This window comes from Serinus canaria, chromosome Z (assembly GCF_022539315.1).
Source record: "Serinus canaria isolate serCan28SL12 chromosome Z, serCan2020, whole genome shotgun sequence".
Classification (NCBI taxonomy): Eukaryota; Metazoa; Chordata; class Aves; order Passeriformes; family Fringillidae; genus Serinus; species Serinus canaria.
In genome coordinates this window covers 69271948-69287124 of record NC_066343.1, presented here as the reverse complement: position 1 = coordinate 69287124, position 15177 = coordinate 69271948, and positions in this window count along the sequence as shown.

The following is a 15177-nucleotide window of genomic DNA, read 5'->3' as shown; positions in this document are numbered from 1 at the left end:
AAAAAGACTGGATAACTAGATTAGGGCAAATAGGATATAACTGATAATGACAGTGAGTGAGAAGGCTGGCAACCAGGCAGAGATAACAGGATTTATTGGGGAAATCAAACGTGAATTGAAATGGTTTTTGGCAACCAAATGAGTTAAAACAATAAAAGAAGGGACACCAAACTAGGCCTTCAGAAAATCAAACTCCTGGGCCCAGTGTAACAGAAGAGAGGAGAGAACTAATGTTAACAGACAAAAAAATTAAGCAATCAAAACAAAACCAACTCACACCTTAGCAGGGGAGCAGGAGGATGAGATGAAATGATGAATGCTGAGCAGGAAAGGGAGTGGAGCAAATCCTTTTGCTTGGGCTTGAGGCCAGGCTGTGGGAAACAGGTAAACAACATATTGCTTAAACTTGAGCTAGCCATGCTTCGTTATCCGCATTTTTTTCTTGACCACAGTCATGCTGAAAGTAAGAGATATGTATGAGAATATTGTTCATGTGTTTGTTTAACAGGAAATACAAAAAATAAAATCAAACTTCCTTCTTCAGCACTTCATCTTGCTGAAGTCCATTTGTTAGGGAAAAAGGATAGCTGATTTCAGGCTCCTCAGCAGAAAGGGACGATGGCAGGCTGCAATATGTGCTTTGTATTTTTGCCTTTTATAGGTGGAGAAATGTCTGTTTCCTTGTAGACTGTTTTACACAAGAGAGTATTTTGGGTTTTTTTCTTTCAGAGGAGCAGTACATGTTGCTTTTTGGGTTTTTTTTCTTTCAGAGGAGCAGTACATGTTGCTGGCATTGGTGTTGTAGTGAGAATTAATTAAGCATAGGATTAAGGTGAGTTAGATTAGAAGGAAATTCAATCTTATTATACATCCAGCCATATTGTTAAGGAAAACAAAACAAAGCAAAACAAAACCAGAGAAAAGCCTAATAAATACTTCCTCACACGTCAGATTTCTCCAAGGTCTTCTTCAAGCTCATGTGACTGAGCTTTTTGGGTTCGGGCTTTGGTGGTTGATTTGTGTGAGTCTTTCCTGCTTCACATGTTGGTCTAATATAACTTCCTCTCCTTCCAGTGTTACAGGGAAGACCACAAAACTGGAATCCAAAATGAGCCACCACAGAATTTCAGAAGGATGTTTTTGTAGGCTGGGGGTGGTAGGCATGGGATCACAGTCAGGAGATGAACAGTGATATTCCAAGTGTGAGTATTTGCCCTTAAAAAAGGTAATGTCTTTATACTGTTTCCTTGAAAGACTGTTTGTGGGAGAATGAGGTAAGGGAGAAATAAAGCTATTTCCATTTTAGAGCTCATGAAACACAAAACAAAGTGGCCCACAGCCACCTCAGAGATCAGAACCAAGGAGTCAGTCCAACTCATCAGACTCCAGGTGTGAGAAAGAAGACAATATTACCTTGTCCTTTTATTGAGACTGTTTCCTTGGCATCTCTCACCAGTGCTAAACACATAAGGAGAAGAATAACAAAGACTCTAACTGGAGGGAAATAATGAAGGCTTGTGAGGTTTTGTTCAGTTGCAGCAATCTCACATGTTTATTAATAGAAGGTCACCATGTGTAAATATATAATTTTGGCTGGATATGGGCAGCATCTCTTTAATTATCTAAAGAAAGAGGGTATTCATTATGTAGATAGTAAAGGAACATCATTCAGCAGAAAAGCAACAGAAAATTTGAAGCAAAGAAAGGCATGAACTGCTATTTTTCCCTGTCTCTTTCTTGTCATTATGAGTCATTTCTACAGAGTCTCTCTGTGCATGTGTAAGCGTGTATATATTTTTACACACAAAACCATAATATCTGTATGACTTATATAAAATCATGTGTGTGCTTCCTTGGTAACTCTGAAGGCAGGCAGGAGCTGGAAATCCTGGGAAAAAAAAAAAAAAAAAAAAGAAAGTTAAATGAATGCAGAGCTGACCTGTCTCAGTGTGCAGTGACTGAGGGTAAAATAGAATTTGGTTTCACAAACTGAACTTTCTTTCATAACCAGTGTGTCCTAAAGTGCTTTACATACAGTACAATGAGGGTGATGCTGGGAGTAGAAGCAAACACAGAAGTCATTGTAGGCACAAAAATAGCTCACATGTAGCCTTCTATATTAGAATCTGTTTCAGCAGGAGAATGGTCTTGGGAACATTATTAACTCTATATTCATCTGTTTCCTTATTGCCAAGGGATGTTGAACTTCTCCTTGGACAGCCTCTGAGAGGATGGCTTGAAAAGTATCACAGTTTCCAGTCTCTTTAAAAACCCCCACTATTATCACTTCCAAGTACTCACGTTTCACAGCACAGTTATGACTGTATTGGTCTTTTCTTTCTTTTCTTCCATCTTGGACCTTGTCTGATTGAGTGTGTGTGATTGAGGATATCAGACTGTTATTCAATCAGAAGACTGGATAAGGGCCAACAGCAGCATTACACTCAGCCCTTTCCATTCATTGTATGCATTGAGTCATATTGCAAAAGAGTGTCTCATCCTTGCTAAGATTCCCAGGCATCTCAGTCCACCATCATGCAAACTATCTCCCAGGAAATTATTGAGTCCAGAGGAACTGCTATTTGTTATATGGTATTCATGTACCATAGTTACCTTCCTTGAATGTATTAATGGACCACATATGAACTTGGAACTGAAATTTTCCCACCTAGTTTCAGGAATTCACTCGAGATAGTGACTAGTTGTGGGGTTTTCTGTGTCACACTCTGTGTTTATTGAATGGATAAAAGCATCTCAAGCAGCCAATTTTGATTAGTCAGGAATAAAATGTCATCCAGAGATTCAGGTGGAGGTTTACCTCCTGTTCAGCCCTTTTGAAAAAACAGAGTGTCTCTGTGTTACTGAGTCTGTTACTCAGTTCTAGTGGGAACCTGGAGGTCAGCATAGATAGATGATGTCCCTGCTGTGAGCAGCATTAGAGTCAAGAATGAAATTCTGTCCGTATCATTCACATGATTCACTTCCAGCACAATGCAAACTTTGTGTCAGAACTTTGGAAAGTCTACTGAGTGCTTTAGGCTCCAGTGTAAGCCAGCATATTTGAAGACTATACCCAATCTGAATAGCAAATACTTATTTATTTTGTTCATTTTATTAAATCACTATTGTTCTAATTCACTGATTGCTCAAACCAGGGGGATTTGAAAAACCATACAATAGTTCCCATCCAGACTGCATGTCTCACATTTCTTTCCATGGTAACCATGGCACAGGAGCCTTGATTCAGTCCTGAAACACATCCTGATATGAGCCTAGGGACTCAAAAACACTGTAGGGTCTGCAAGCTGTTCTGTACTCTGTGAAGTTTGGAGACTAATACTGCTCAGCCTGACTCAGCCCACATGCAAATCAGTTTATAACAGTGTCTTCTAATTTACACAAGTTTAAGTGCAAGAAGAACATGGTGCTAGTAATGTCCAACAGTAATTATAACAACTGAAGGCTCTATGTGGATAAACGTCCCAGAATACTAAGGTCAATAGCATTCTGGGATGAGATTGTTCAGCTGATGTATTGATTAATCAGAAGGCACATTTCTCTCCCAAGCCCACCTGACATTATTGAGTTCTATATTAGAATCCGTGATTTTCAAATCTTCAATACATTCTATGGCAAGTATAGCAAAATCAATGAGGTGTGATGACTGGGGATGATTTGGTATTTAATCTGCTGCTGTCCAAGTTGACTGCTTTGAAAGAAAGGAAAGCGGATATGGCAGCTAAAAGAGTTCTTTGAAATGTATACTTATGCATTTGATGCATATATTTGAGAGGTAATAATAAAGATTTTTTTTTTTTTTTTTGCAGCTTTCAACACTTAGAAACACTTGAGATGAGTTTTAGTACTTTGAAATTGAGGGTCATGGTGAGGGATACAGTGTCTTTGAGTCTTATGTGCTTAGGCAGAAATTTTGACCCCTCAGTTCTTATTTTCATTTTAAAAAGTAGAAAAGAGGATTTCAACAGCAGCAAGGTTTCTTATTTAATTGTTTGGCATGAAAGAGCAGATCCTTACTTGATATGGACTAAGATATTTTATCCCAATCATTAAAACAGAACTCACATTTGCATGAAAGAGCTCTTCCTTTTAGATGAAAAAGCTGTGTTTCTTTCTGGGATGGGCTGTGAAATCTGATCTAAATTTTCAGTAAAACTTGGAAGAGGCAAAGATAGAGGGAACTGATGTCCTTTGGGCAGCCACATTTGGCCTCTTGGGAAGAAAATTTCCTGCAGAATACAGTCACGAAAAATTGTATCCTACATCTTCAGTTAAGCACAAAATACTGTGGGTTCTGAAACCTAGACCAATTCGCTTTATGTAATGGAAACTCAAAAACCACCAGCAAGGCTCTTGTCATAATTTAACCCCTTGAGGTAACTGTGGAAGACAACCAAGCTTTCAGGCTCTAACAGCCTGATTTGACCACATGTCAGTAGGACAAGCTTCCCCAGGCCTGAGGCTCAGAGGCTGTATGGAGTTACAGAAATTCAACTGCTTCAGCTGTGTGGATGCAATAAAAGATCACCTAGAGATGGACAGCCCTTTACTAAAAATATTTTACAACAACTGAATACCAAAAACAATGAATCTGTTGTAATGTGCAGGGTTGTAATTTCATTAAATAATGTTTATTATTCACATAAAACTCCTCAAAGTAGCCAATTTCCCCATGACCTGATCCCAGATCTTCAAGGGATCAGAATTCTCTCTCACAGACATTACTAAGAAGGCCTCTCTCCCCACAGATTTCATAGACAGGAGTAATTATACACATGGCTGGCTTTTGCTGGATATCTCTGGCAAAAGACTGGTATAAGCTCACCCTTATATCCCATTCTGTGGAGTCTTGGTTCTGCTCAAGTTGCACTGCAAGCAAGCAGACACCATGCTCTCCTTTAACCAGTTGGTTGGACACTTCCTGCAGCTAAAACCAAGAAATACAGTATTTCCTTTCCTCTGTGCAGACTGGGAAGAAGACCAGGAATTTTCTATTCAAAATCAATTGCCCCTGGAAAGCAAGGTGTGATTCTGTCAGTCTGGGACCTAGCAGGGCTCTCCTCCTTCTCTTCTTAGTGCTTCTCTGGCTGCTTGCCAGCAGAAGCATGAATAGCACACAGAAACAGAACTACTGGACAGAAACTCTCCCATTTTGCCTCTGAGTCTCCAACTGATCCTGCTTTGGATACCTGTGCTTTGTTTAACTTGTTTCATGTGCTTGAGATGACTTGCTGTTTATTCTGATGACAGACCTTCTAACCAGGACAGTGGGTGGAAGTTTAAGCCTTTATTTAAACTCGTCCCATTATTTCTCAGAAAAAAGCTGGCTTCCAACTGTGTATGAATCTAGTCTTGGCATATCCTAAGTTTCAATGTCAAAATATGCATGTAAATACGTGTACAAACTGCTCTGCTCATCTCATGCAGTTCTTTGGTGTGTATAAATTCACCAAGTCCAAAGTGTTTTTATACTCATTCCATTATTTCCTGTCACAACACAATAGAAGGTAGTGATAGAATGTTTCCTTGAGGAGCTGCTGTAGATGGAGCTGGAACATTTTGTTCAGACTCTTAGCTTTATTCAGAGCTGTGGAATTATGGCCAGTTTCAGAGGTTGCTCCATTATGGACTCTGGGACTGCCCATGTGTTTTCAGCCATTTCTCCCCATGCATGACCTCTTTGACTTTATGCTTTTATCCCTCCAAGCTGTTGCACCTAGTTTTTTTAAGTGTTCAGACCTTCTTCAGAAAGTCCTCAGTAGCCTTACCTACCCAATTCTTTTCTGAATAACTCTTCGTTTTTTTGACCCAACTAAAATCCTCACCAAGACTTTGCTAGTTCTTCCAGGTAATGTAGCTGCTTTACCTTTCCCTGCCTGCACTACAACTTAGAATTTTTCCTTCATTCCTGAATTTCCTTTCAATTTTCCCTCTCTACCTCTCTTTCGCTGTCCCTCTTTTGACCTTCTCTGAGCATTTTTCTCATCTGGTGCCTCCTAGAGATCTGGCATTTCTACTTTCTGAATTCTAATCTACCATTTCCTCTTCAGCTAAAGGTCTGGAGAGATGAACAGCCCTTAATAACACCTATCTTTTAACATCAACTGCAGATGTAACTGGGGCTCCTAAATTAAATGGATACATGCAGAAAGCACAAAGGATGAAAACTGTCTGTTCTAATTTCAGGCCCAGCACAACCCACCAGCTGGAAATACAGGAAAAGACCTCTTCACCCTCCTATTTCAGTCAATGGAACAAACAGAGTCTGAATCTTTGTATTATGCTGTCACTTGTACTATAACTATTACTTTTAGATCACGGGGAGGTATATGCAACACAGAGTTTTCCTGAGATGCTGGAAGGCTAGCTGAGAGAAAAACAGCTTCCAAGTGGAAAAGTCATTCTGAAGTGACCAAAAACCTACATTTTCCTCGAGAATGTACAGTTGAGTGTGCACACAGTAGCCAGAAAACCTCCTGTAATTGCTCCATAAGCTTATTAATGTGGGCTTGGCCCCACAGATAACCAGAAGCATGAGTATTCTCTTCCACTGTTGAAGCCATGAACAATTCAAATACCCCTGCTTATTTCCTTTACTGTCTCTACCTGCATGTCTGGCCTTCAGAAGACAGCTCACTGTAGAGGTGATTTACTATTCTGGACAGAAACAGACAAAAAAGAAATAATCAATAGAAGTTTAAAGAGATATAAGAACAGATCTACATTTTATTACATTCATAAATTCTTGGACAGATTTATAAATTTGACCATTAAGGAAACTGAGCATATTTGCCACACCAGTAACAAATAATGCAGGTAGAGATATCGTCTATCAGACAGCAAAGAACTGATATATTTGTAGATATGTAGACAAACAGATAGGAAGGGAGTAAAATAGGCAGAGAGATTGGCAGAGAGAGGGAAAAGAAATCTTTAAGGTCCCTATGAAATTCTAGCAGAAAACTGATGGGGAGTATTTTTGCACATTTGGCTGAAGAGTACCTTCCTTCTCTGTCTGCAGTATTTCCACATATGTGCATGTGTGGATGCACTCCTGCGTGGGCTCCCCACCAAAAAAACCACACACACACACACACACACACACACACACTGTCAGCACTTGGTCATCTGCCATGCATCTGCGTTAGAATGAGATACATGAAATCAGCAGCATTAATGCTGGACCCTGACTGTCATTCCCTCTGGGCACTTGGGGAATAAAATAGGAGCAAGAATGGGTTTTATAAAACAAGTATTCACTCATGCAAATAAATACAGCATTGAGACTGTGCCTACAACATGTGTCGTTCAAAGCAAGGCTGGGCATAGCTTCAGAAGTAAAACGTGCCATGGGATGTCAGGGTGCTCTGAATCTGAGCTCTGACTTTGCCATTTATTCCCCCTGAGGCTGTAAAGGTCCGTGTGTAAAGGGACCAGTGATTTGGGATACTAACGTCACACACCTGATCTCCATGCTTCATTCTCTCAAAAGTTCAGCAAGCAGCTGGGTGCCTAAATATGAATTAACTGCTTCAAGTCCTTTTTCAGAGTTAGGCCTGGTTTTCAATACAAAACTGACTGTGACTACAGCTCTGGAGGACAAGAGTCTCCAAAAGCTAGTTTATAATCCATCTTTAACCTTGTTAAATTGAGTTAAAGTCCCCAAATCCCAAACTGAGTATAAAAAAAAAAAAAAAGAAAAAAAAAAAAGGTTTTCTTTTTTGGGTTTTTTTTTGTTTTGTTTTGTTGGGTTTTTTTTGGTTTTTTTTGTGTTTTTTTTGTTTTTTTTTTTTTTTGTGGTTTTTTTTTGGTTTTGTTTTTTTTGGTTTTTTTTTTTTTTGGTTTGTTTTGTTTTTTTTTTTCTTGCACACAAGCCCTAATTAAAAAGAAATTATTCTGGTTGCAAAGACAAGCACTTAAATATTAAGAGCTTCCAGAATTGAGGTTACTTGCACAACCTGGATTTTCCTTTGTTGTACAGATGCATTCTAATTCAGATTTTAATTACATGATCATTCACAGAGTAGATGGCATGTGTAGTGCTGTTTGTTGACTGTAGAGGACTGAGGGACTCTGCCTCACATTTCAAGCACACAGAAGAGTGGGGTTTAAGGGGCAAGTATTCTTTCAGGCAAGTCTTCCTGGTTTTTTTAACTCATCCCTATCTCAGATCCACCCTTTTAACTCTGTATTCCCTTTCCCTGTTCCAGTCCTGTATCTGATTTCACTTTTTGGCTCTTTCTCAATTTGTCTCTTTTATCCTGTCTCAGTGTTTAAGTGCCTTGCCTGTGAGTTTACCAGCCCCAGAGGTCTCCAGTCCACTGTGCTTTACCAGAATTTATTTTCTGATGTTTTCTTACATCATGTTTTGCATTTAACCCCTCAGTTTCCCCTGATTTTGTACCACAGATGGCTGCCCATTAGATTTATCTCCCCTCCCATTTTTCTCTATTTTCCCAGCTTCTTCCTACTGAGAAGCAGACTGCTGTGTCTCAGCACAACCTTTTCTCCAAAGCTCTCTGTGGCTAACTGGGTCAATACAAATAAATAACCAGATAATTCTTTAAACCTGGGTCCAAATGACATGGCACCAACTATCCATAGCTAAATGTTCTTTTCCATTAAAAAAAAGAAAAAACAAAACACATTATGCTGTCTGCAGGGCCTATTGAAAACAGCACACTGGTCTGTGGTGACCTCCAAGCTGCACCCAGAAGGTACCTGGGAGGCTGGTAAGAACCAAACCTCTTAAAGTCTGCGCTAAGATTAAGGAAATTATTACTTTTCTTAAATTTATCCTCTGAACCTGGTGGTTCATTTCCTGGTACACATACTATTTTTGAATCTCAGTCTGTTCCCCATTTGACTCTCTTTTTAATCCAACCCAATGATACTCCAACCTCCTTGTCTTTCCAGAATACCTGAATTTCCCTCCAGCTCTTTCTTTTTAGTTTCTACTCTAGTCTCACTGTTGGATCTCCCTGTCAGCTCCTGAAAGGAAAGGGAAGATACATTCTCTGCTTTTGTCTTAGGTATCCAAACTCCAATTTTTCCTGGCCTGTCCTGGCCCTGAGCTGCAATGACAGGAATAACTCTCTCTACAGCAGCAAATCCAGTGAGAGCCTAGTCACTGGGGAATCTGGTTTTGGAAATCTGCATCTCTAGTGAGCATCTGAGAACTGCCATTTTCCCCAGGCTTTTAATTGGCCGCTTTGGGGCAGATTTTCCCAGAGATAGCAAAAATTCCTGAGAAAGAGCTTCACCTCCTGACAGCTCTTAGTATCATGCTGTAAAGCGTGGGGACCAGAGAGCTTTTCAGAGCATCTCATTTGACTCAGTTCAAACCAGCCCAGTTCTCCTACAGATTTTTCTCAGGGACAGACAAATAGCTCCAGACAAAATTTTTGAGAAATAGTTAAAGAACCTGAACTGCATGCTAGTGCCCATCCTAGAGTTTCAGCCAAATCACATGCAGTTTATCAAAGCTGAACAGGACTTTATTAGACTGAGGCTACCTTTTTAATTGGTGGTGCTACCAGATCTTATTAAAGTGAAATCTCCCTTCCTCACAGGGGCGCTGTAAGCATTAATTTGTTAATGACTGCACAATGATTTGATGATGAAAAGGACTGCATTAACATGAAGCATTATTTTCCCTACAATACAGGCTTGCCTGCTTTCATTACTCATTATGTACAGGGACATACCTATTATGAAAAGGGATGTGGAGATAATAAACTTGATATTCTTTTCAAAGGACTAACCCAAGATGTTTACAGTGTGTGCAGCACAGGCAGTAGGAATATTCTGGAGAGCTCTGTTTAGATGGCAGATTCTATTGTGTGAAATGTAATGATGTACATGTATGTGTCTGCACAAATCCTGTGTCTAAACATGCCTGCAAACACATTCATGCATGCTCTCTTCTACTTTTCTGTCCTCTATTAACTGTACATTTCTTTTCCCTTTGCCACTTCAAACTCACTGGTGCTACTTTAATAACAAAATACCTCCATAAACAAACACATGTTTTGGGTTTTTTTTTTAATAACAGTGATACTTTTTGTTGCTTACATTGACTACAATCCTGTGCTAAGCTCCTTTGGACACAAATAATTTTTCATTTCTCTCCTCAATCAACCTTCTTGATTCTAACTAAGACAGAGTTAAAAAAAAAAAACAAAAACAAAAACCAAAAATCCACCAACCCCACACTGACTTATGTATTAATTCAGGGAGCAATCTTGCAAATGTTCACATGGGTAATCCTTCCTCAGATGAATAATCTCTCTGACCACAGCAGAGTGATTAACAACAATGCAGATTAAGGTCTTCAGGATCAGGCCCATGCCCTGATGCTTGGGTTCTCACCCAAAGTTTAGTGGATGATGGTCCCTCTTCTTTTGTTAGATGTTATTAGTAGCCCACATGCAGCTCTCAATTATTTCATTTGATTACATAGCTAATATGCCCTGATCCTGTCAGCACTCCCTGCAAAGCCTAACAAGCTGAAGTAAACAATTCCAGCTGAGTTAGAAGGCTTGGCAGGATTGGGCCCTTTAATAGCAGTTGGGAGCTGTATCTGATTTGCTATCAGAATGTCTTTGATATTAACAGTCTCATGTTTCATTTAGAAATAATCTTTATAAAAAAATCTAGCAGAAAATCTGTGAGTATATGAGCTGGTAAAGCCAACTAAATCTAGAGAAAGAAAAATTGCCATTTAAAAATAAAAGTCACACAAATTTTTATTTCTTTGCAGCAAAACTTGCCTGCTGCTTAGCTTGTCTGTTTAAAAATAAAATTCACATATATTGCTTATTTATTTTGAATAAAACCTGCGTGCAACTCTTTTTACATCATCCAAGAACTGATGATTTTGTGTGCTATGGGTCCAGGGGTTTGAAGTTCAGCAGAAGAATCCCCCTCCAGCAACCTTTTGGCCTATTCCTGCCTTTCTTCTTTACTTGGTCGTTTCCTGGAGAATGCAGACAGTCAGGACTGATGTATCACTGTGTCCCCCTTGCCTGCACCACACGGTGTTCATTAAAAACTTGCTGCTAGCAAGGGCCTGATCCAGCCCTCCTGGAAGTCATTGGAAAGCTGTCTATTGACGTCATGGGGACGAGGAGCATACTAATGCATGCAAGTACCTTTACTAATGCGGCCAGTCCTGTTAACAACACCGAAGTTGTTCACAGGATTAACAGCAATCAATCAAGCCCTTTGAAAGGCACATTAAAAGCCAAAGCCTGGTCTGCAAGCCCTTTTTCGCAGGAGGTGTGTATATACCTGTGGCTGGTCCTGCCGCATCCTTCTGCTCCCGGCTGGCTGCGTCCGTGCCTTTTTCCAGCCGTGTGAATTTGGGGTAGCATTTCTTCTGAGGAGGTAAAAATTGAAGGACATCTACCCCCAAAATAAATGGTGTTTGTGTTCTTAAAATAAAAATTAAAAAAAAAAAAAAGAAAGAAAAAAAGAAAGAAATTTTTAAAAAAGGAGGGAAAAAAAAAGAAAAAAAGATACACTAATCGGAGTGAGAAGCAGGAGAAAATGAGGCTGAAAATGGCTGTGGGAAGGGGCTGCTTTTTTCCTGCAAGTACGGAAAAAAAAAAAAAAAAAAGTGAAGTGCTTTATTTTGGTCCCAAGCAGATGAATAATTTTTACTCTCCTGGAGAAACTGAAGCCTGTTACAAAAGACCTTATCCTTACAAAATTCCCGTGGACTTCTCTGCTTCTGGATTGCTGAACTGGACCCACTGTGATTACACTGGGAACATTTCTCACTGGGGAACTGTTCAGCAAAAGCTGGTTTATAGATAACAATTTTGCTCCTCCTTTGCCTGTATCTGCTTGAAATCTGCCACAGCCCCTTGTACATGTGTAAAGGTGCTTATGGGGTATAGCTTATTTCCACCCACAGCAGCAGCTGTGTTCATCTTGGAGCCCTTGTAGCAATATTTGTGTCCGTATTATTTCATCCTGCCACCCCTCACAGCTGTGCCTGTGCACCAGGGGGCTGTACTTGAACAGCATCCATTTCTAAATGACTATACTTACGGCTCTGTGAAAACGGGGCGTGGACCAGCTCAAAGTTTTAAAAAATACAGATTGTTATAAAAGGGACACCCGCACTGAGCAGCAAAATGACTCTTTTCACTGCCCTGTTCTTTTTAATTGGTTTTCATTTGGGATAAGCCGTGATTGCAGGCAGAGTGGCCTGCCCGCCGACAAGGTGCTAACAGAACTATCCCTGGGATGGATCAGTGGCGGATGTTTCACTTTTCACTGTAGTGGATATTTCTTCTTAAAAACAAACAAACAAACAAAAAAAAACCAAAAAAACCCCCCAAAAAAAAAACAAAAACAGGTTTAGTCCTCCTAGTTGTATCACGGGTGTGGTTTCAGGATCAGAAGGAGCGGATATTAGGATTTTAAAGGGGGGTCGGGGGAAGGAGGGCTGAAAGATTTTGTTTCGTGTGGATTTTGTTGTTGTTGTCATTCTTTTATCACAGTCCAAGGCACAAGGCAGGATTTGAAAACAGGTGAGTCAGCTGGGAATTTGGGAGCGGGGCTGTTTGAGGGTTTTACCCTCCCCCCGGCTCCTGGGCTGTCACATCTCCGTGTTTGTAGCCTTTAAAGGTTGCAGGAATGTGCCCAGGAAGGGAAGACGTGCAGACCAGCCCCCTCTACCCCCCGGCTTGGACCCCAGCACACAGCACGCCTGGTCAGACGGCAGACAATGCGCGGTGCCTGCCACCAGCCCGGCACCAGGCGGCTGACAGCCGCTGCTGCCCGTCAGCGCCCCAAGATATTGAAAGAGCCGTAAAAGGCAGCGCAGGCTGCCGGGGGCTCCGCACGCTGTTGCCCCCAGGTGCGGGGCCCCCGGAGGGTGGGATGGGGAGGCTCCTCGGGGCCGGTCTCGTCCCGCCCCCCGCCCGCAGCGCTCCCCTCGCAGGGACCGGCGGTGGCCCCGGAGAGGGGCGCAGTCCTGCCGCCCCCCGATCCACCCCCGCTCCTCTGCTGGCAGGACACGGGAGCACTCTCAGACGCAGGAGTAGTTGGAATAGCCTAGCCACCTGCAATGGGGTGATTTTCTTTTTTTAAGTTTTTTTTTTTTTTTTTTTTTTTAACGGGAGGCGGAGGGGACGGAGGACGGTGGGGCGGGTGGGGGGGGTGGTTGGCAGGACACTGCCTTCCTTCTCTGTTATTAAAACAAAAGCCAAATAAAGTGGAAAGGCAGTAAAGCTTGCTCCTTTCTTTTGTTTGTTTGCTTGTTTGTTTGTTTTTAAAACAGAAATTTAAAAAAATAAATAAATCCCGGTCAGAAAAGCAGGCAGGAAGCTTGAAATTTTAAACTAATAACCTCCTTCCTCCGCGGCTGCCCCTTCCGTCGGCAGCCACACATGTTACCTGCGCTCCCGGGGGACGGGCGGCCGGGGGGGTCCCGCTCCCAGCCCACCCCCCTTTGCCCAACTCCCCGGGGCCTCGCCGCCTCCGCCGCGGGGCTCCGCCGGCGGCGCCGCGAACAATGGCCGGGGCCCCGCGGGCCGGGGCGGCGGGGGCTGCGGACACCCCCGGGGCGAGCGGCGAGAGCCGGGCGGCCAGCGGCTGCAGCCCGCCCGGCAGGGGAGAGGGGGTTCAGGCCAGGTAACTCGCAGGCTGCTCCGAGCTCGCCTGCTGGTGTTCCTCCATCCCCGCACGGCTCGCACGGGCAAGCGGGAGAACCGGAGGAAAGGGAAAGGGGAGAAAAAAGAACGAGGGGAAAATTGCTCCGAGCGCACGCAGAGCCGCTTTTCGTTACTGACCGGATTACTGTTATTATTATTTGGGGGACAAGGTAGAGTTGTGTCCTTAATCCGAGGCTCCCTGCCCTCCCCACCCCCAGATGCTATGAAAGAAGAGCTGATTTCGTCTCCACCATACAGTACACTTTGTCTAGAGAGCATTGTTCGGACAAGCAACTCCCGATCACTGATGACTACAAAATACGATTTATGTTTCCATCAGAGACAGACAAAATATCCTGATGGCTTGAAAGTCGGGCAAGAAAACCTTACTTAATCAATCCCTTTCCAATATACACGCGCACATACACACACACAGAGCCGGTATAGGAGATAACGCCCGCACTGACTGTACATAACATAAATATCGGCAGCACGAAAATTAACAACAGTAATTTCGGTATTTTTCGACTCTCTTAAAAGCGCTACAATAATATAGTTTGTGCCTTCCTAGTTTGATGTCATCATCAGTAACATAATTTATATTTTAAAAAAAAAGAGAGAGCTTAAAGAGCATGCATTTTTTTTTAGATGCAACATGAACAGATATAGTAAAGAGAGCTTGTAACATCACAATCACAACAACAACAGCAAAAGCAACCTCTGAGCCGGGGGGTTCATCCATATCTGAACTGCTTTTTATTATCATTTGCGAAATTAGAATAAGAGTAAATAATAAGTAAGAGGCATCATCATAACAGAAAGAAGTCAGAACACCTTGGGTTTGGGTTTTTTTCCCCTCTCAAATAAAAAGGCAGATTTCCCGATGATCACTGAAATTATAACGACAGCGATTGATCGGAGGGCTTGCAAAGGAAAAGGAAAAAAAATCATCATCATTGGTCCTAAAAACGCAACCGTTCCCCTTTGCTCACTTGGCACAATAGAAATTGACTGTCTCTCAAAGAGCCATGCGCCTAGTGCTATTTATAGCCAGGGGCTGTGTTGGAAGATACCATTAAGCCTCTGCCGGGCAGACAGACAGGGGGGTGGTTGGATGGGAGGAGGGGGTTTAGCCAGAGTAGAGGCAAAAGCAATCCCCCACCCCTAGCCTCCCTTCCCCGTACACACACACATCCACACACTCACACCCCACCCCCTAGTCTGGCTGGGAATTTGAACCGATCCAGCCTGTTTAAACGGAAAGGACACAGATCTTCAATGTAAAAAAAAAATCAGATCAGACCCAGAGAGAGAGAGAGAGAGAGAGAGAGAGAGAGAGAGAGAGAGAGACAGAGAGGGAGGAGTGTGTGTGTGTGTGAGTGTGTGTGTGTGTGTGTGTGAAAGAGGGAGAGGGAGCGAGAGAGCGAGAGAGAGGGAGAGAGAGAGGGAGAGAGAGGGAGGGAGAGAGAAAAGAAGAGGGGGAAAAAAAGGA